The sequence below is a fragment of the Lycium ferocissimum genome, chromosome 6 (genome assembly GCF_029784015.1).
Source record: "Lycium ferocissimum isolate CSIRO_LF1 chromosome 6, AGI_CSIRO_Lferr_CH_V1, whole genome shotgun sequence".
In the NCBI taxonomy this organism is placed as follows: Eukaryota; Viridiplantae; Streptophyta; class Magnoliopsida; order Solanales; family Solanaceae; genus Lycium; species Lycium ferocissimum.
The window spans coordinates 5,962,310-5,984,430 of NC_081347.1; positions in this window are offsets into that span (position 1 = coordinate 5,962,310).

Sequence of the window (22,121 nt, forward strand, 5' to 3'; positions counted from 1 at the left end):
AGATTTCAAAGTATCTCTACCATACGTACAACATTTTTCTTTGTTTATATATTTCCTAATTACTTATATACCCTTATTTAATGTGGGGTATTACATTTATCCATTACATTATAAATTTAAAGTATATTGTTGATGAGCCTCTCACTTAAATAAGTTAAAGGTTCAGCTGAATTCAATATGTATATATTTATTTACTACATAAGTAAATTTGACGGGGTGTGGTAATATTTTTAATTTGATAAAGTTCAAATTCATAACAAATCGTTGAAGACATACATATGGAAAATTCTATATCACGCTGAACCATTTATTTGGAAAATTCAAATGACGTAAACCCATATATCATGTTATCGATAACAACATACCAGTGAAATCACGCAAAGTGGGAGTGCAGGAAGGGGGTAGAAACGTCTCTGTGAGAGGTAGAAAGACTATTTATTTGACCCTTAACATATAAACTAAATATATATGATACAACAATAAAATAAACGACATGTCTTTCATTTAATTTGTTGATGCATGCAGCTTCATAGATGCTTAATTCCTCATGCACAGTACTTATGAAAATAATTCAATTCGGAAGGGGTAACTTTTGGAAAAAAATAATCAATAATGTCATTAAAACAAATCTAATATTCGGAAAATTGCAAATAATATAGATGTCAAGTGAAAGAAGTATACTCTTCCAAAAAAAAAATAGGCTAAATACATACACAACCCCTTAAATTTGTCAAAATTTTCCATTTAGATATTTACCCGTTTGGCCATATATATATATGATGTCAGGTGATTTGGTCTTGGTTTGACTTTTTTAGTTAAAACCAAACCAAATCAATTATGATCGAATTTTTTCCTCAGTATCAAACCATTAGATTGAGGGGGGAAAATCAAACCACTTTCAATTTAATTCAATTTTTCAGTTTGGTGCGATTTGTCAATTTTCTTTATATACCCCTAATGATATGATGGTATTTATGTGACACCGCGTTGGCGGAATGATGAGAAAGTTATTTTAATGCCTGTTTATTGTTTCTCGGACGTAATTTAAGTTAAAATTCAATATATTTGTTTTTTCATTATCTTCTTCGTGAATGACTTTAATTAATTAATCAAAAAATATTAATTTAGGAACCTCACAAATTGGTTTCTGTGTAACAGTGTTATTTAAATTAGTGCAATCAAATTAACGCACACTAACTAAAAGATAAAGGGTATTTTTGTTCAGCACTCAAGTTATAGCCAAATGAAGATTAGTAAGAGAGAGATGGGGGAAGGGGTATCAGGAGGGTGAATGGAAGAAACAGTAGTGGATAAAAGAGAGAAATGTTAAGAGAGTGGGACCATAATGTATAATAATAATAGAGACCCTTACACAAATTTGATATGGGCAAAAAAAAATAAAAAAAAATACACATTACAGCCCTTAATACTTGTCTCTGATGTTTAATTTTCAGTACCCAACGTAAATTGCATAGACCAAAAATCACAGCAAAGTTGTAGAAAATAATTTAGCTTTCTTTCTTTCTTTAGGCTACTTTGTTTCCCAGTTCCTCTTCTATCCACTTTCTTTGAGATTTCAAAGTATCTCTACCATACGTACAACATTTTTCTTTGTTTATATATTTCCTCATTACGTATATACCCTTATTTAACGTGGGGTATTACATTTATCCATTACATTATAAATTTAAAGTATATTGTTGATGAACCTCTCACTTAAATAAGTTACAGGTTTAGCTGAATTCAAGATGTATATATTTATTTACTACATAAGTAAATTTGACGGGGGTGTGGTAATATTTTTAATTTGAACCCGTAAAGTTCAAATTCATAACAAGTCATTGAAGACATACATATGGAAAATTCTATATCACACTCAAACCACATATGAACCATTTATTTGGAAAATTCAAATGTTTCTGTTACATAAACCCATATATCACAGCAGCACCAGCAGCACCAGCAACAGCAACAACAACAACAACAATAACAACAACAACAACGATAACAACATACCCGGAAATCGTAAAAAAGTGGGATGCGGAAAGGGTAGAATGTCACCGCGAACGCTTCCTCCTCTGTGAGAGGTAGAAAGATTATTTTATTTGACCCATACTTTATAAACTAAATATATATGATACAACAATAAAATAAACGACATGTCTTTCATTTAATTTGTTGATGCCTGCTTGACTTCATAGATGCTTAATTCCTCATCCTGTGCCCACTTGCAAAATAATTCAATTCGGAAGGGGTAACTTTTTTTTCGGAAAAAAATAATCAATAATGTCATTAACTCTTGAACAAATCTAATATTGTCGGAAAATTGCAAATAATATAGATGTCAAGTGAAAGAAGTATACTCTTCCAAAAAAAAAATAGGCTAAATACATACACAACCCCTTAAATTTGTCAAAATTTTCCATTTAGATATTTACCGTACGTATTTTTGAGAAATTTCAAAAATTTAATTAATTGAGACTTCATATGTAAGACAAATATATATACAAAAAAGTGTAATTCATCAAATATTCGTTAAGCATTAATGGAACAATAATAATTACTAACTAGGAAAACAGATAATGCATCATCCATCCACCTAATTTTGTTCCTTTTTTCATTTTTTTCATTCTTCTTACATTCCTTTCTAGTACAATTTTTTTCAGCCTCGTCAATAAACAATATTGCAGCTAGCTCCTCTAGGCAAAATACATACATACATACATATATATATATATATATATATACATACATACATATATATATATATATACATACATACATACATATATATATATATACATATATATATATATATACATATATATATATATATATATATATATATATATATGTATATATATATATATATATATATATATATATATATATGTATGTATGTATATATATATATATATATATATATATATGTATGTATGTATATGTATATAGATGCGCGCACACACACATTATATGCACACACATATTACGGCGTGTAGATTAATAACCTCTTTGGCCAAGTTTTTTTATGAACAAATTAAAGGTACTTTTTCTCTTAAAAAACACTTTTTTTTTTTGGAGATTTGTTGTGTTTGGCCAAAAACTAAAAGATCTGTTGAGCAATACAGAATCAGTTTTTCTACTATTAGAGGGAAGCTACCCATTTCTATTTCTTCCAAGAAGCATAAGCAGAAAATTTTCAAGATAAAATATTCTTACCAAAATTTATATTTATCAAATTATATCTCATTGATTTAACCTGAATGAATACTTAATTAATGTCTTTCATGAAAGAATATTTGAAATTATCTCTCTATTTAAATAATATTTTGATAAAAGCACTTCTCAAAATAAGTACTACAGTAATAATTTTTAAAACTTAGCCAAGTTAAGGTGCTCTTTTAAGTTAAACAACCAAACCCATATATACATAATACATATTTGTTCGACGAAACAAAAGTTAGAGGTGGATGCATAGATTGCATGCATAACTTATAGGTTCAACAGATCATTTATATCTTTTATACATATCGTATATGAAAAATCATAAAATTGAATCCATTGAAGAATTAGAATAAGTTGAAAGCTAATTACCTTAAACTGCGTCGTCAAGTGAGCCTGAAACAGAAAGTTGCAAGTTTATGGCCAGTGGCGGTGATGGCGGAGCTTGAGTTGCTGCCACTGGTGGGTCATGTGCATCGGCAATATTGATACGGCTTGTCCGGCAGCGGCGTATGTGAGTGTGCAAACACCACCATACTATGCTTACTATTGCAGATACTAAGGCAAATTTGAGAGCTATGCTAATAGTAATGTGGATATTCAAGTCCATGATATAGCTTAAAGCTTAGTGATGGTTAGCTTTGCGTTTGTTTTTATGGGGGAAACTTGTTGTGCTGTGGTTAAGCTTTAACTTGAGTTTAATTTGAGTCATAGCTTTGCGTTTGTTTTTATAGGGGAAACTATGTTGTGCTGTGGTTAAGCTTTAACTTGAGTTTAATTTGAGTCATAGCTTTGCGTTTGTTTTTATAGGGGAAACTATGTTGTGCTGTGGTTAAGCTTTAACTTGAGTTTAATTTGAGTTTAATTTGAGTCATAGCGAATATTTTCCTTGGGTCCCATCCTAAATTTTCTCGTTGGTGGGTCTCATCCTAAATTTTCTTGATTCACCGGGCTATGCTTGATTCACAGGGCTATGTGTCATCCAAGTTTGCTATATGTTGTGCGGTGTTTTAAGCTTTAGGAGGTAGACCTTTTCCACTAAATATCTAAACTACCTTTTAATTTGCCTTATTATTCCGAGGTCTAGGTTCCGAGTAGCAACTTTGCCCCTGGTTCTTCCCTTTATTTCATTATTGTCTTGTGATGTTGATCAATGCTGTATTGGAACTTGATAAAAAAGGGATGGATAGCTTCCAGGAACTACGAAATCATCAAAAGTGTAATAGATTCATTTAAGTTAACTTGTATATGAACAGTGGGATAAAACTGTGAGGATAAACATCGTTGAATTGTTAAGAAATAAAAACTATGACAAAGTTAAAAAATGTTTTCAAAGTAGATTTTATAATATATATATCAAAAGTGTAATAGATTCATTTAAGTTAACATGTATATGAACAGTGGGTGTGTGTATATATATATATATATATATATATATATATATATATATATATATATATATATATATAAAATATAATAGATTCATTTATATATATATATATATATATATATATATATATATATATATATATATATATATATATATATATATATATCAAAAGTGTAATAGATTCATTAAGTTAACATGTATATGAACAGTGGGATAAAACTGTGAGGATAAACATGCGTTGAATTGTTAAGAAATAAAAACTATGACAAAGTTAAAAAATGTTTTCAAAGTAGATTTTATATATATATATATATATATATATATATATATATATATATATATATATATATATATATATATATAATGTCAGGTGATTTGGTCTTGGTTTGATTTTTTCTTTAGTATCAAACCATTAGATTGAGGGGAAATCAAACCACTTTCAACTTCTATATTCTTTAGCAGCAACTTCGCCTCCTCCCTTTACTTATCAGCGCCCCTCTTCTTTTTTCTTTCATTCTACTTCTTCTTTTAGATCAATTTTTAGGTCACAATTTTTTCCTTTAGCTACATTCTTTTTATATTCTTTTCTCAACCAATTCTTTTTATATTCATTTATATATTTATCTTCTTCATTTGATGCTTGGGACGCATAGATAGGTCTGATTGGTTCGAAATTTTATTTATTAAATTAATTAATTGTGTCGATTTATTTTAATATCTATAAACAAATCAAATAAATAAGATTGAGTTTTTATTCTCTAACTTTTTTTAATCTTTCGTGGTTTTCTTAGTTCGATGTGAAACGTCTGAATACAAAATTAATTTGCTTTTTGTGAAATATGATGCAAATGCTACACTATTTCATACAATCATACCTAATTCAATTCATTGTAATCTTACACATAAAACTATCAATCACAATCTCAGAAGGGGAACAAATTCATATAATACATGGGCGCTTCAAATTTTAGAAGGTGAACTCTTTTTAACTGTATAAACCGTATATACTCAAAAAAAAAAAAAAAAAAAAAAAAAAAAAAAAAAAACTTGATAAAAAAAGGGATGGATAGTACACTTTCTCTCTTCCATTTGGGGAACTACGAAATCATCAAGAGTGTAATCAATTCATTTAAGTTATATAACATATTAGTGGGATAAAATTGTGAGGATAAACATGTGTGGAATTGTTAAGAAATAAAAACTATGACAAAGTTAAAAAATGTTTTCAAAGTAGATTTTATTATATATATATATATAATGTCAGGTGATTTGGTCTTGGTTTGACTTTTTTAGTTAAAACTAAACCAAATCAATTATGATCGAATTTTTTCTTCAGCATCAAACCATTAGATTGAGGGGGGGGGGGGAATCAAACCACTTTCAATTTAATTCAATTTTACCTAGTTTGGTGCGAAAAAAAATTTAGTTTTGTCAATTTTTCTTTATATACCCCTAATGATATGATGGTATTTATGTGACACGCGTTGGCGGAATGATGAAAGTTATTTTAATGCTCCTTTCATTTTATTTTTTCTCGGACGTAATTTAAAAGTTAAAATTCAATATATTTGTTTTTTCATTATCTTCTTTGTGAATGACTTTAATTAATTAATCAAAAAAATATTAGTTTCAGAACCTCACAAATTGTTTTCACTGTGTAACAGTGTTATTTAAATTAGTGCAATCAAATGGCTTGCGCACACTAACTAAAAGATAAAAAGTATTTTTGTTCAGCACTCAAGCTATAGCCAAATGAATGAGAAAAAGAGAGAGATGGGGGAAGGGAGTAGATCAGAAGGTGAAGGAAGAAACAGTAGTGGGTAAAGAGAGAGGGAAATGTTAGAGCTACAGAAGGCGGCAAAACTTGAAGAGAAATTTGGTCTATATAATATTTTATACAAACATATAATATAATTTTACAAACTCATAAAGCCTTCGTGAGATTAATCGTTAAACTTTTTACGTTAATCTTGTAAGAAAAATAATTTTTATTAGAATTTAATATATTTATGTGATTAGTTTGTCTTAATTATAGAATTTTCTTCCATCAAGCTATAATCACATCATATCGATCTCGTGCGAATTCCCTTGTTTAGGCTAATTCATAACTAATTTAGAATACAAAACCTCAGGATTTCATGTTTGACCATTGATTTGCCGAATTATATTTTACTCATGCTATGAGTAATTTAACTGGTGCATAATCTACTAATTTTGTTATACCCAACAACTACACCTTACATTTAAAAAAAAAATAAAAAAAAAATAAATACACATTACAGCCCTTAATACTTGTCTCTGATATTTAATTTTCAGGACCCAACGTAAATTGCATAGACCAAAAATCAAAAGCAAAGTTGTAGAAAATAATTTAGCTTTCTTTCTTTCTTTAGGCTACTTTGTTTCCCAGTTCCTCTTCTATCCACTTTCTTTGAGATTTCAAAGCATCTCTACACATACGTACAACATTTTTCTTTGTTTATATATTTCCTAATTACTTATATACCCTTATTTAATGTGGGGTATTACATTTATCCATTACATTATAAATTTAAAGTATATTGTTGATGAGCCTCTCACTTAAATAAGTTACAGGTTCAGCTGAATTCAATATGTATATATTTATTTACTACATAAGTAAATTTGACGGGGTGTGGTAATATTTTTAATTTGAACCGTAAGTTCAAATTCATAACAAGTCATTGAAGACATACATATGGAAAATTCTATATCACACTGTTTTACGCGAACCACATATGAACCATTTATTTGGAAAATTCAAATGTTTACGTTTACATAAACCCATATATCACTTTCGCAAAAAATTATTCTTTTAAAATGATGGTGCCTTTTCAACAACAACAACAATAACAACGATAACAACATGCGGTGAAATCATTAACAAATCCTTATATTGGGGTACCGTTTTGGTAGAATTCGTGAGCCTTCTCACTGCTCTATTTGAGAGGTAGAAAGACTATTTTATTTGACCCTCGGCACATAAACTAAATATACATGATATGACAATAAAATAAACGACATATCTTTCATTTAATTTGTTGATGCACGCGACTTAATAGATGCTTAATTAAATCTGTGCCACAAAATAATTCAATTCAGAAGGGGGTAACTTTTTGCGGGAAAAAATAATCAATAATGTCATTAACTATTGAACAAATCTAATATTAATAGTAATGTCGATGTTCCACTCCATGATATAGCTCAAAGTTTAGTGATCGTGCTTAACTTTGATCAGTAGGCGTTTAGTTTTATCGGGGGGTGGATAGGGGTGTACAAAGTAAAACAAAAAACCGCGTCAATGGCCGAAGGATAAATGATTGCTTTGAAGAGAAAAACCCGACTAGTGGTTTGGTTGGACTTGGTTTGGTGTTAGAATAAAAAAAAAAACCCGACCATAATTGGTTTGGTTTTTTTTAGCTAAAAAAAAGTCATATTAACAAACCAACCCGACATTACATGTATTAAATTTTTAAAATATTTTATACATAAAAATATTTATTTGTAATGTAATTTATAAATATTTCTTAATTTTTTTCATAGATTTTCCATCTATTATCATATTATTCAAGCTTGAACTTAGGATTTTGAATGTAAATAAATTTTATATCCTATGGATGTTAGTAACTCATATAAAGTCCAAACCAAAACCAACTCAACACTAACACTAACAAAAGAATTTCAATTTACCCATAGAAATGACAATAATGTTGGATATCTATTAACAAAGTTTTGAATAATTGGTTTAGAGAGTGAAAATACGAACTTAAGTTTTTTTTTTCTTGTCATGTAATTAATACTTATTAGTCAGGACTAATTTTAGCATGACTTAGTATTTTTAGATTATGGTTCATTTTCTTTATGGCTTATTAATTAGCAATATTTATTTTAACGATTTTATTATCTTTTGTTAAATATTTTAATACAATGTCATCACTCTTCTCACATTTTGTGTTATTTTCTTATGAAACACCTTAATTACATAGTTATATCTTACTAGGACTAAAGAAATATTTGATGTAAAAGTTATATCTTTTGTATCAAGATTATTGTGTGAAAAAAAAAAAAAAAAAATATTTATAAAACCCGAGAAAACCCGAGGTTGAAAAATCCGAATTTTATTGGTTTGGTTTGGTGTAAAAATTTTAAAAATACAATTGGTTTGGTTTGGTGTTTAAAATATATCCACAATAATACTATGTCATTTGTGAAGGGAGTGGATGAGGCGATGACTTGGCAGGCCGGTTCGAGTTATGCAAGTTCAGCAGCAAATATGGCCACTCTAACGTAAAGAGAGAGGGGAATGTTAAGAAGTGGGACCATAATGTATAATAATAAAGACCTGTACACAAGTTTGATATGCCATACCTCACACACCATAAAACTTTTCGTTTGGAGTCGTATGTGAAGTTCGAAACCATGCTGAAATACGAAACTTTTTAATGGAAAAATTAAAAACGCAAACTTAAACTTCTTTTACGTTGAAACTTTGACTCTTCTGCCTTTCCACACTTTTGGCTAACTGTTGCTGTTCTCGGCAAATGATAAGGCAAATCAATCAAAGGCTTTAGGCCTCAAAATATTGGGGGCCCCATTTTCACTTATTAGGCCTCATTTGCTTCAAATAAAATTAAACGTCTAAATCTGAATACACATCTGAATATTAAGATGAGCATTAAGATGTCGTATCCGAATTTGAATGACACGTTTGTTTTCAATATCTAAATGTGCATGTGGAATTATACATTATCAATAAAATATTATAAAAATCTCATTTAAGCAAAATAAATTTATATTTTTGATAGAAAATAATATTTGAATATTATATTTGATAAAAGACCTTAATCCCAGAAGTAAAGTTTTTTTTTTTTTTTTTCATAAACGAGTAGCAAAAACAACACAGTGACTTTTATTCTTTGAAGGTATGGAAGTGAATGAAGCGTTCCAAGTGGCTGCAATGATTGAGAAGTTGCCGCCCTGATGGAAAGATTTCAAGAATTATCTTAAGCACAAGAGAAAGGAAATGAAGTTGGAGGATCTTGTGATTCGTCTCAAGATCGAGGAAGATAACAAAACCGCTTAAAAATAACACTCGAACAAACCCAAAAAAACAGAGAAAAGCATAATCTTTAATTAGATTAAACCTAATAGTTTATCAATTTCATCCCAAAAACCTCAAGATTTACCTCAAACAACACATACTAAACAAAACAAAAATGGATAAACATAACGGTATGATTACTACTTATGATTAATCTTGTCGAAATACTAAACGTCTCCGAGCTAATTCCCTTGTTTAGGCTAATTCATAACTAATTTAGAATACAAAACCTCAGGATTTCATGTTTGACCATTGATTTGCCGAATTATATTTTACTCATGCTATGAGTAATTTAACTGGTGCATAATCTACTAATTTTGTTATACCCAACAACTACACCTTACATTTAAAAAAAAAAAAAAATACACATTACGCCCTTAATACTTGTCTACGATATTTAACACCCAACGTAAATTGCATAGACCAAAAATCACAGCAAAGTTGTAGAAAATAATTTAGCTTTCTTTCTTTCTTTAGGCTACTTTGTTTCCCAGTTCCTCTTCCATCCACTTTCTTTGAGATTTCAAAGTATCTCTACCAGACGTACAACATTTTTCTTTGTTTATATATTTCCTAATTATCGTATATACCCTTATTTAATGTGGGGTATTACATTTATCCATTGCATTATAAATTTAAAGTATAGTGTTGATGAGCCTCTCACTTAAATAAGTTACAGGTTCAGCTGAATTCAATATGTATATATTTATTTACTGCATAAGTAAATTTGACGGGGGTGTGGTAATATTTTTAATTTGAACCCGTAAAGTTCAAATTCATAACAAGTCATTGAAGACATACATATGGAAAATTCTATATCACACTCAAACCACATATGAACCATTTATTTGGAGTATTCAAATGTTTGTTACATAAACCCGTATGCAAAAGAACAACAACAACAACAATAACAACGATAACAACATACGGTGAAATCAAAGTCGGGGAGGGTAGAATGTACTGGGGCCTTCGCTCCTAAAGAAAGACTATTTTATTTGACCCTCGGCACATAAACTAATATACATGATACAACAATAAAATAAACGACATATCTTTCATTTAATTTGTTGATGCACGCAGCTTCATAGATGCTTAATTCCTCATCCCTGTGCCACAAAATAATTCAATTCAGAAGGGGGTAACTTTTTTCGAAAAAAAAATAATCAATAATGTCATTAACTCTTGAACAAATCTAATATTAATAGTAATGTCGATGTTCCACTCCATGATATAGCTCAAAGTTTGGTGATCGTGCTTAACTTTGATCAGTAGGCGTTTAGTTTTATAGGGGGGTGGATGAGGCGATGACTTGGCAGGCCGGTTCGAGTTATGCAAGTTCAGCAGCAAATATGGCCACTTTAACGTAAAGAGAGAGGGCAATGTTAAGAAGTGGGACCATAATGTATAGTAATAAAGACCTGTACACAAGTTTGATATGCCATACCTCACACACCCTCAGCTCACACACCATAAAACTTTTCGTTTAGAGTTGTATGTGAAGTTCGAAACCATGCTGAAATACGAAACTTTTTAATGGAAAAATTATAAACGCAAACTTAAACTTCTTTTGCATTAAAACTTTGACTATTCTGCCTTTTCACACTTTTGGCTAACTCTTGCTGTGCCCGGCAAATGATAAGGCAAATCAATCAAAGGCTTTAGGCCTCAAAATATTGGGGGCCCCATTTTCACTTATTAGGCTTCATTTGTTTCAAATAAAATTAAACGTCTAAATCTGAATACACATTTGAATATTAAAAGATTAAGATGTTTTGAATGATTTTTTTGTTATCAATAGCTAAATGTGCATGTGGAATTATACTATGTCAATAAAATATTATAAAAATCTTATTTAAGCAAAATAAATTTATGTTTTTGATAGAAAATAATATTTGAATATTATATTTGATAAAAGACCTTAATCTCAGAAGTAAAGTTTTTTTTTTTTTTTTTCATAAACAAGTAGCAAAAACAACACAGTGACTTTTATTCTTTGAAGGTATGGTAGTGAATGAAGCGTCCAAGGGCTGCAATGATTGCGAAGTTGCCGCCTCATGGAAAGATTTCAAGAATTATCTTAAGCACAAGAGAAAGGAAATGAAGTTGGAGGATCTTGTGATTCGTCTCAAGATCGAGGAAGATAACAAAACCGCTTAAAAATAACACTTGAACAAACCCAAAAAAAGAGAGAAAGCATAATCTTTAATTAGATTAAACCTAATTTATCTATTTCATCCCAAAAACCTCAAGATTTACCTCAAACAACACATACTAAACAAAACAAAAATGGATAAACGTAACGGTATGATTACTACTCTTGATTAATCTTGTCGAAATACTAAACGTCTCCGAGCTAATTCCCTTGTTTAGGCTAATTCATAACTAATTTAGAATACAAAAGCTCAGACTTCATGTTTGACCATTGATTTGCCGAATTATATTTTACTCATGCTATGAGTAATTTAACTGGTGCATAATCTACTAATTTTGTTATACCCAACAACTACACCTTACATTTAAAAAAAAAAAAAAAAACTACACATTACTGCCCTTAATACTTGTCTCTGATATTTAATTTTCAGGACCCAACGTAAATTGCATAGACCAAAAATCACAGCAAAGTTGTAGAAAATAATTTAGCTTTCTTTCTTTCTTTAGGCTACTTTGTTTCCCAGTTCCTCTTCTATCCACTTTCTTTGAGATTTCAAAGTATCTCTACCATACGTACAACATTTTTCTTTGTTTATATATTTGCTAATTACGTATATACCCTTATTTAATGTGGGGTATTACATTTATCCATTACATTATAAATTTAAAGTATATTGTTGATAAGCCTCTCACTTAAATAAGTTACAGGTTCAGCTGAATTCAATATGTATATATTTATTTATTACATAAGTAAATTTGATGGGGGTGTGGTGACATTTTTAATTTGAACCCGTAAAGTTCAAATTCATGACAAGTCATTGAAGACATACATATGGAAAATTCTATATCACACTCAAGCCACATATGAACCATTTATTTGGAAAATTCAAATGTTTCTAATACATAAACCCATATATCACAACAACAATAAGAACAACAACAACAACAACAACAACAACAATAACAACGATAACAACATACCCATTGAAATCCCACAAAGTGAAGTCTGGAGAGGATAGAATGTACAAAGACCTTACTCCTACCTTGAGAGGTAGAAAGACTATTTTATTTGACCCTCGGCACATAAACTAAATATACATGATACAACAATAGAATAAACGACATGCCTTTCACTTAATTTATTGATGCAGGCAGCTTCATAGATGCTTAATTCCTTATCCCGTGCCACAAAATAATTCAATTCGAAAGGGTAACTTTTGTCCAAAAAAAAAAAAAATAACGTCATTAACTCTTGAACAAATCTAATATTGCCGGAAAATTGCAAATAATATGGATGTCAAGTGAAAGAAGTATACTCTTCTTTAAAAAATAGGCTAAATACATACACAATCCCTTAAAGTTGTCCGAATTTTCCATTTAGATATTTACCCGTTTGGCCATGAGAAATTTCAAATAATTAATTAATTGAGACTTCATATATAAGACAATATATATACGAAAAAGTGTAATTCATCAAATATTCGTTAAGCATTAATGCAACAATAACAGTAATTAACTAGAAAAACAGATAATGCATCATCTATCCATATACTTTTATTCTTTTTTTCATTCCTCTTCCATTTTTTTATCACAAATATATATATATGCAGCTAGCTCCTGTAGGCAAAATATATATACGTATACGTATACGTACGTTTATATATATATATATATATATATGTATATGTATGTATATATATATACACACATATACATATACATATACAGAATCAGTTTTTCTACTATTAGAGAGAAGCTACACATTTCTATTTCTACACGGTGGTGCCCCATACGGCGGTGCACCACCGTCTTCAGCTCCACCCTATTGTGATGCTCCGCCACCATCTCAACCGTACTCTTCCGCCCAGTACGGTGGTGCATCACCACCTTCAGCTCCACCCTACGGTGGTGTTCCAGCACAAGTCCACAGTTCAGCTCCACCACACTCGGGTCCTTACGGGTCGAACCCGTTTTCGACTTTGACACAGTCTATTTTTTCACCCGGAACCGACCCGAATGTGATATCTTGCTTCCAAATGGCTGATCAGGATGGTAGTGGGTTTATTGATGATAAGGAACTGCAGAAAGCGCTATCTACGTATAATCTGAGCTTTGGATTAAGAAGTGTTCATCTTCTTATGTATCTCTTCACCAATACCAATATCAGAAAAATCGGTAATGTTTTCTTCTTTGAGTACTAATTTTCTTTGCGGAAAAAACCCAGAAGTTAACAGGGCTCTTTTAAGTTAATCACCCAAACCCATATATACGTAATACATATTTGTTCGACGAAACAAAAGTTAGAGGTGGATGCATAGAGTGCATGCATAACTTTTACGTTCAACTGATCCTTTATATCTATTATACATATCGTATATGAAAAGTCATAAAATTGAATCCATTGAAGAATTAGAATAAGTTCAAAGCTAATAACCTTAAGCCGCGTCGTCAAGTGAGCATGAAACAGGAAGTTGCAAGTTTATGGCCGGTGCCGGTGATGGCGGAGCTTGAGCTTGATTTGCAGCTACTGGTGGCGGAGCTTGATTCGCAGCTACTGGTGGCGGAACTTGATTTGCAGCTAGTGGTGGCGATGATGGCGGAGCTTGAGCTGCAGCTAGTGGTGGCTCATGTGCATCGCCAATATTGATACGGCACCGGCGTATGATAGTGTGCAAGCACCACCATATTATGCTTACTATTGCAGATACTAAGGCAAATTTGAGAGCTATGTTAACGGTAACGTGGATATTCAAGTCCATGGTATAGCTTAAAGCTTAGTGATGGTGGAAGTTTGATGAGGAAGCGGTTGCTATATCATGGACTGTGTTTATGTGGTATTTGTTTATCTGGGTATTCAAGTATATCATGAAACTTTTACTGTTTTATGATACTTTTTTTTTTTTTAAATTTGCCTACATTTGCGTTAAGAGTGTTGTACTCTGCACATTAATTGTTGTATATTGACTTTGTGCCATTGTCTGGTAGGTCAATTCCCGCCCTTATGTCTTCCCAGAAACAACCACGACGTTGCTACCCACGGCTATTTTGTCATTTTGCTAAATTCACTGATGTATTGCCGGGCTTTAAGCGTTAAAAGTAGAACTTATCCTAAACTATCTAGGAACTTTTCTCTTTTTGCCCCTGGTTCTTCCCTTTATTTTCATTATTATTGTCTTGTGAATAGTTGTATGTCGATCAATGCTGTATTGGAACTTGAATGTTTGATATTTGTTGATGATGCTGGCAAACGGTTTTGAAATGGAATAATTATTCCTCGAGGTAAAAATAAGCGGGTTAGGCTGGATTTGAGCAAATCAAAATAGACTTAGTTAATACATAAGTGGGTCAGGTATGTCACGCCCCGAATCATGGCTTGGGCGTAACACGGCACTCGGGTCTTGCTTGCATGTGTCCGAGCGAACCTCATGGCTTGCTTGTCAACATGGGCATCAAAACAATATAATCTATACGATGCAATTTAAATGAATCATGAAAATGTAATTTGCGGAATAAAGTCTTGAAATTATCTCTATAGCATGAAAAATTCATGAAAATGTAATAGTTCGCAAACATGAAAGCATAACCGACTCTCGTGAACTAATATCTTGTCTATGAAACCTCTAAAACATGTCTGAATACTAACTACCAGGACATGGCCACGGGACTACCATAAACCTAATACTAACGTACTCCATGTTGAACCCCGAGGAGAGCGGGGCTCACCAATAAGCCGATAACCGAGGTGATCCTATCGCGCAGCGTATGCTCTCGAAAGTCGGCACCGCACCGCGAAGTGTGCCCCGAGCAAAAGGGACGTTAGTACACGGTGAATAGTACTAGTATGTAAAAAACTCCGCCGAAATGAAGATTACGGCACAACATAGGTATAGGACATGAACCGAAACCGAATGTAACTGAACATGAGTATGAAACGTGAGTAAAGTCTCGAAAAAACAAGAATCAATGGAAATATATGTATATAAAACTCGCTTGTAACGTGGGGAATGCTATAGTATAACCGACAACGTGATTCGGTCCTTGAATAGAACACTCACGCCTTGCCGTGTGATATGAGATTTAAATAATAATAAGCATGTAAGGATCCAAATCGCATAATGAAGGTGTTGCCTCCTTGCCGACAACCCTTATCCTACGGTGGCTACATAGTTTCGAAGCATTCCGAGCCTTCTCGGTTAACTAAGCAACTCCCAAAAAAATACGAACATGATATAGTTAGCTAAAAAGCCCATGATTTTCGTGAAATAACTTGTAAATAACTTGTAATCATGATTTCACGAAATAACTTGTAACATGGTTTCATGAAATATCTTGTAATATGGTTTCATGAGATAACTTGTCGTAGTCTTGCAAACATGTTCTTGATTCATGAGTAATAACAATAGTTCATAATTATATATATAATTGACTTGAAAACATGCTTGTAACTTGCTAGATAAAATCATAAAATTTCATATAAACGTAATGGGAACACATGAGGAAGAATTCATGATTCATCGATTAAGCTAGGGTTCCTAATAACCGTAATGGAAGATTAGGAATACAATAACGAATATAGATACAAAATTCATGTACACAAATACATAAATACGGGCTACCAATATGTGGGTTTAATGCCCTAGGATTTGAACTTCATGGATATTAAGAAACGGAGCATGGGGAAGAACGTAGAGATTCCCACATGTGGATGAAAGTTCTACATACCTTAATTGCTCCAAAATCTTGAATTAAAGACTTGAATTTTAGAGAAGATTTCCTAAATCTTGATTCTTGAGCCTTGGGATGGGTTTTCTTGAAAACCCTAGATTAGGAACAATGATTTCTTGCTTAGATTATTAGAGTATATGTTAGAATTGAGTTGAAAGGGAAAGGGTTTGGATTGACTTACCTTGATGTTTTGGATTGTTGTTAGGGCTTGGAATTGTGAATAATGAAATAAAAGAACTCAAGGTTTGAATTTATACAAAAGTGAGGCGAAAATTATATGGACATATTATACGGTCCGTATAAAGGTATACGGTCCGTATAATATGATCATATTTTATCATGGCACAAAACGGAACGTCGGGTTGAGGTTTCGTGAAGTACGGACGACTTATACGGTCCGTATAAAATTATATGGGCCGTATAAGTAGTTCGTATAACATGACCCGTGAACCGACTGCTCTGTACTCCTTCAGTAAAACGGCCATAACTTTTTGTACAGATGTCCCCTTGACCCCCATAATATACCGTTGGAAAGGTATTTCAAAGGGCTACAACTTTCATTCGGGAAGTTTTCCCAAATTCCTAATTAATAAAGGGGTTATGGTCATTGGAAGTAAGACCTTCTACAAACTCACTTGCAAACATGCCTCGTAGAAGCTGGCTTCAACTTTGCTTTGCCCAAAGACATTTCTTATGACTTGATTAGTTTTCAAAACACTTCCTATAACCCTCATATTGGTTCCATTATATTATCATCTTATGAGTCAAAACTTCACCCGAAGCTACGAGGTGCTACAAGGTAGATCATGTTTTTGCCTAAAACAGAGTTTGCGGAGAACGTTATTTGGTCTGATTCTTCAAATGGAATCTAATACTTACCGAGACAATGCAATTGTTGTAGTAGATTAACCTTGCTGAAACTTTTATTATAATTGTTAGAGAAAAGACATCATTTCACCCTTGAACTTGACACGAAAACTCACTTTAGCAACTAACTTAAGTTGTATTTATATACCCCCCTTAAGTACAACTTTCATTTTAATTATTTTCCACCTCTAATGCTGATGTGGCAAAAAAGAAAAAAGAAAAAGAAATTTAGGCAAGTAAATGACATAAAAAGGTGAGCCCGCTAATATATATATTATTATTATAAAATCAATAAAATAAAATAAAAAACGGGCCTTTTCTCTTTCTTCTAAACCACACGCCCCCGGGTCCTCTTACCCCACCCACTTAAATCAACCCCCACCCGCTCCTCTTCCCCACCACCGCCACCTCCTCCACCACCACCTCCTCCATATCCACCTCCACCGGCCACACCATCGTTGTCACACCCTAATTTCCGACAGGGTGTGATGGGCACCCGACCCTTACCTAAGGCCGAGCGAACCCGCTGACTCACGTAATACTCATAATCATACTGGGCTCGCAAAACATGACACAAGTACGAACTGAAATTTTTTCAGAAAACAGACATGCCTTTCATCTTATCGAATCAAATAAAATCCGTAGTCATAACAAATCTGTAACAATAAGCGTAATGATACATCGGCTTACATTGCCGCTTACAAACTCGACATCTCATACACACGACACCGTTCGCAAAGTCTCTACCATAATTTCGTATACCATACAAAAGACTCGACTCTAAGAAGACTGGAGGAAACGGAGCTCGCCAATCCGGGCCTAGAACATCTTCGTTCACATCACCTACTCATCGCAGGTACCGCGCGCATGAAACGCACTCGAAGAAAGGGGTCGAAGGTGGAATACGTACCGAGTATGCAAAGCAGAAGATACGTAAAATGAAGTCATAACCGAAATAAGGAGTACAGAAAGTGAGCATAATAACCAAGATACCAAAGTGCTTGCCTCTGAAACACAAATCGTACATACGAGGTACAAAAGACAAATACAATAATCAGAATGCCAAAATGCTCACTCCTGAAATACAAATCATGTCATCATATGTCATATCATACTTCGTATCACATCATATCTCGTAACACATCATACTACAAAAGATTTCATATCTTCGAAACCCGACATACCGCGGCCAAAAACCCAGCGGTCAATGTCACACACACACATACCGCGGCCAAATACCCAAATGTCAATATCACATATACACATACCACGGCCAAATACCAAATGTGGCAATATCACATATACACATACCGCGGCCTAATACCCGGCCGGCAATATCACATATACACACATACCGCGCTCAAATACCCGGCACATATATACATACCGCGGCCAAATACCCAGCGGTTAATGTCACATATACACGGTACCCGGCCCTATAACGGAGGGGCTCGGCGAACCGGACACATCATACCTGTAATCATATAGTGCGCACGAAACATAACCGCCGGACTTGGCGAAAAATGTAACAACGTAATGAGCAGAATCGCGAGTAACCAAATACGGTTTAAAACGTTTTCAAAGACTCAATAGGTTAATCAAAACGAACCCTTATTTATAAACCAAAACAACAACAACCGACTTTCTTCCGAACATCACTCGGGAACATATCAAACCGAATTTCAGAAACCATAGTTACGTATCGGAATCATAAGTATAGGAAACATCATTTCAGACTCAACAGATCAATAAGTAATCATACTCGGGGGTCGGAAAGATAGTCATATTAAGTTATTTCAAAAAGCCATCGAACTATACGTAAGAAAGTCGCGGGACCCACGGACGAGCGTCAACCCAATCCGGGCCCGCCTACGAAAGTCATAGTCATTATACGTTATACAATCATTTACGAGCATATCAAAGCCATCCGGTTCTGTCTGTGAAAGTTACGGACGTTCGTAGTTACAAAACTCTTTTTTTGAAAACAAAGCTTTTTATGCAACATTTGAAAGCCAATCATACAAAGACATATAAACCATAGCTTGACCATATAAGGATGCCAACATTAAGAAATAAATAAGCATCGTAAACATGCTTGGACTTTAAGAATAGAATTACCCCAAGGCCCGTAACGTATCATAGCTTAGCCATATCTAAGACATGCTAAAAAGTTAAGGAAAGGTAAGCTTTACATACCTCGTTTGCTTCCTAAGCTAATCCAAATTTAAGTCTCGGACCTTCCAAGATCTACAATAATGTCATCAAGCACCAAACATTAGCCATAGGCACTTAGGAATCCAATTCTAAGCCAACACTTTATTTACGTAAATTTGGGCAAAGATTTCCCCTCAGAATTAATATCCCTGAGTATTCAACTCCGGCCAATTCATCAACAACAATACCAACAACCATTCCAACAACATCAATAAGAGATTTCAAACGCATTCTAACATTGGTAATTCTTTTCCATACAATTTGACGATATTTCATTTTCATTCAAATCAACCGCATACGATCAAACCATCATCAATATTCACACGTTCAAGTACTAATCCACACCATTTAAACGAGATTTAAGAACATTTCAAATAATCCGCACAATATTCAAAACAACCCAATCAATATACTACTTCAACCGAAACCTCCATTTCCAATAAAAACAACAACAACACATTTCTTTCTTCCAAATTCATGAACTATACCAATAATCCACATGTTAACAACATTATTCTCATAATTTCAAGAGACTATATTAGCATCACATTAACTTCCAAAAAAACCCCACAACAAATACAACTTCAACTTGAATCATTAAACTTCCATTTTACATCATAGAATCCACAACAACAACAACCAAAACACTAAGTAAATTTAGTTCATTCCTTGTCACAAAACAGCCCATACTCACGGCTCAACATCAACATACAAAGTTTCATGAATTTCATCCATTTCTACACACTATTCCCTCCGTTTTAATCCGTTAAAATTCTAAATACACTCGTTAACAATGAAAAGGAACCGTATTCATACCTTAAGCATGCAGCCCCACGTTATCACTCTTCTCCTTGGTTGATTTTTAGCTCAAATTGAAGACAACGCAACGTACAACACTTTTCTCTTCATTCTAATTCGTAGGCTCGATTTTGGTCAAAATTGGTTTTTCTCTCTCTCCAAGGTTCTTTCTCTCTCTCTTTCCGAATTTTCCGGTGTTTTTGGTCCGAAAAATGAGAAGAAAGGGCTGAAATTTCACTTAAATAGCCATGGGTCATGGGCCTCACCCGATTGGGCCCGGTTTTGGGCCTAGCCCACCGACCTTTCTCTCGCCTTAAAACGTCCATATCTCCTTATCCCGATGTCGATGTGGGCCCACGACCTATGGTTGGAAAGATAATTCAATTATCTACAACTTCTATCTTTGGTGTTTTTCCAAATTCCAAACTTATAATACCGTTTCTTCCCCAGTTTGAAGTCGATCACCCGAAAACATTACTTAAAAATATTTGTTTGGAGGACTTCCACTTTGATTTACTTCATGTCCTTTTCGAGTTATGTTTAACTTCACATATATGATTCATATAAATTGTCGCATGTCCCAAAAAAATCTCAATGTGTGGGCCCCACCTCGCTTGCGAATAATCCGACGTACAAAAATACGAAATATAATGCTGTCAACGTGAGTTTAAATTATGAAGCAACAACATGATTGTCAATTTTTAAGCACGTTAATAAGGACCTTCCAATTGGTTGGAATACTAGAAGAAAATAATTTTTCATGAAATGCTAACTTTTCAATATTCACTTTTAACCCTAAATTTTCCTTAATATTTCCATCCAACCAAATTCACAAGCAATTTATGTCTTAAAACAAAGTCGGAAAATAATCTTGTCCATAACCTGTCACAACCAACTTAAAATATTCCAACGTACAAAATACGGGATATAACAATCGTATCCCGTATTAGAAAATGCCAGAGGTTTTACGGCTTACTAAGGCGAATGCATATAATTAAAGGAGATGACATATTTTATGTAGTTAACTTAACTAACGTGTTCAATTGGAGCAAGACTTAGTCAGCTTTAAATAGAATATCCTGACAAGTTTAAGAAACTATGTATTAAGCCTTTGTTTCACTAGTACATAATAAATTATTTCCTTTCCGTCAAGTGATTCCAATTTGAGATCATAAAGTTAACATCACAATTACAAAGCATGTACTCTCATCCCAGTAATACAAAAACGTAACTCTGCTAACAATAAATCTAGCGATCTACTATTGACATTGCACTTACCCTTATAATCTAGGAACACTAAAAAGAAAGTTTAAAATTAACTAGCTAAATCAACTCACAACAAGTTTAAAATTAACTAGCTAAATCAACTCACAACTTCAGAGGATCGTGTATTTAACTTTGCATTAACTTTTTGATTGCATATTAAATTGCATTTGAGGAATCAAATTAAAATCCAACAACCTAATAAAATAAAGAATGTCAAAGGAAACGTTCTCAGCTTTTGCAGGAAAATAGCTACTATAAAATGGCCATTTCAATTCCAAATTTATACACAGAATCAAAATGCCAAAAAGCAAAAAGAAGGTAGTAGTAGCCAGGTCTTCAACATTTTCTTGCAAACGTAGTGTTTTCTAA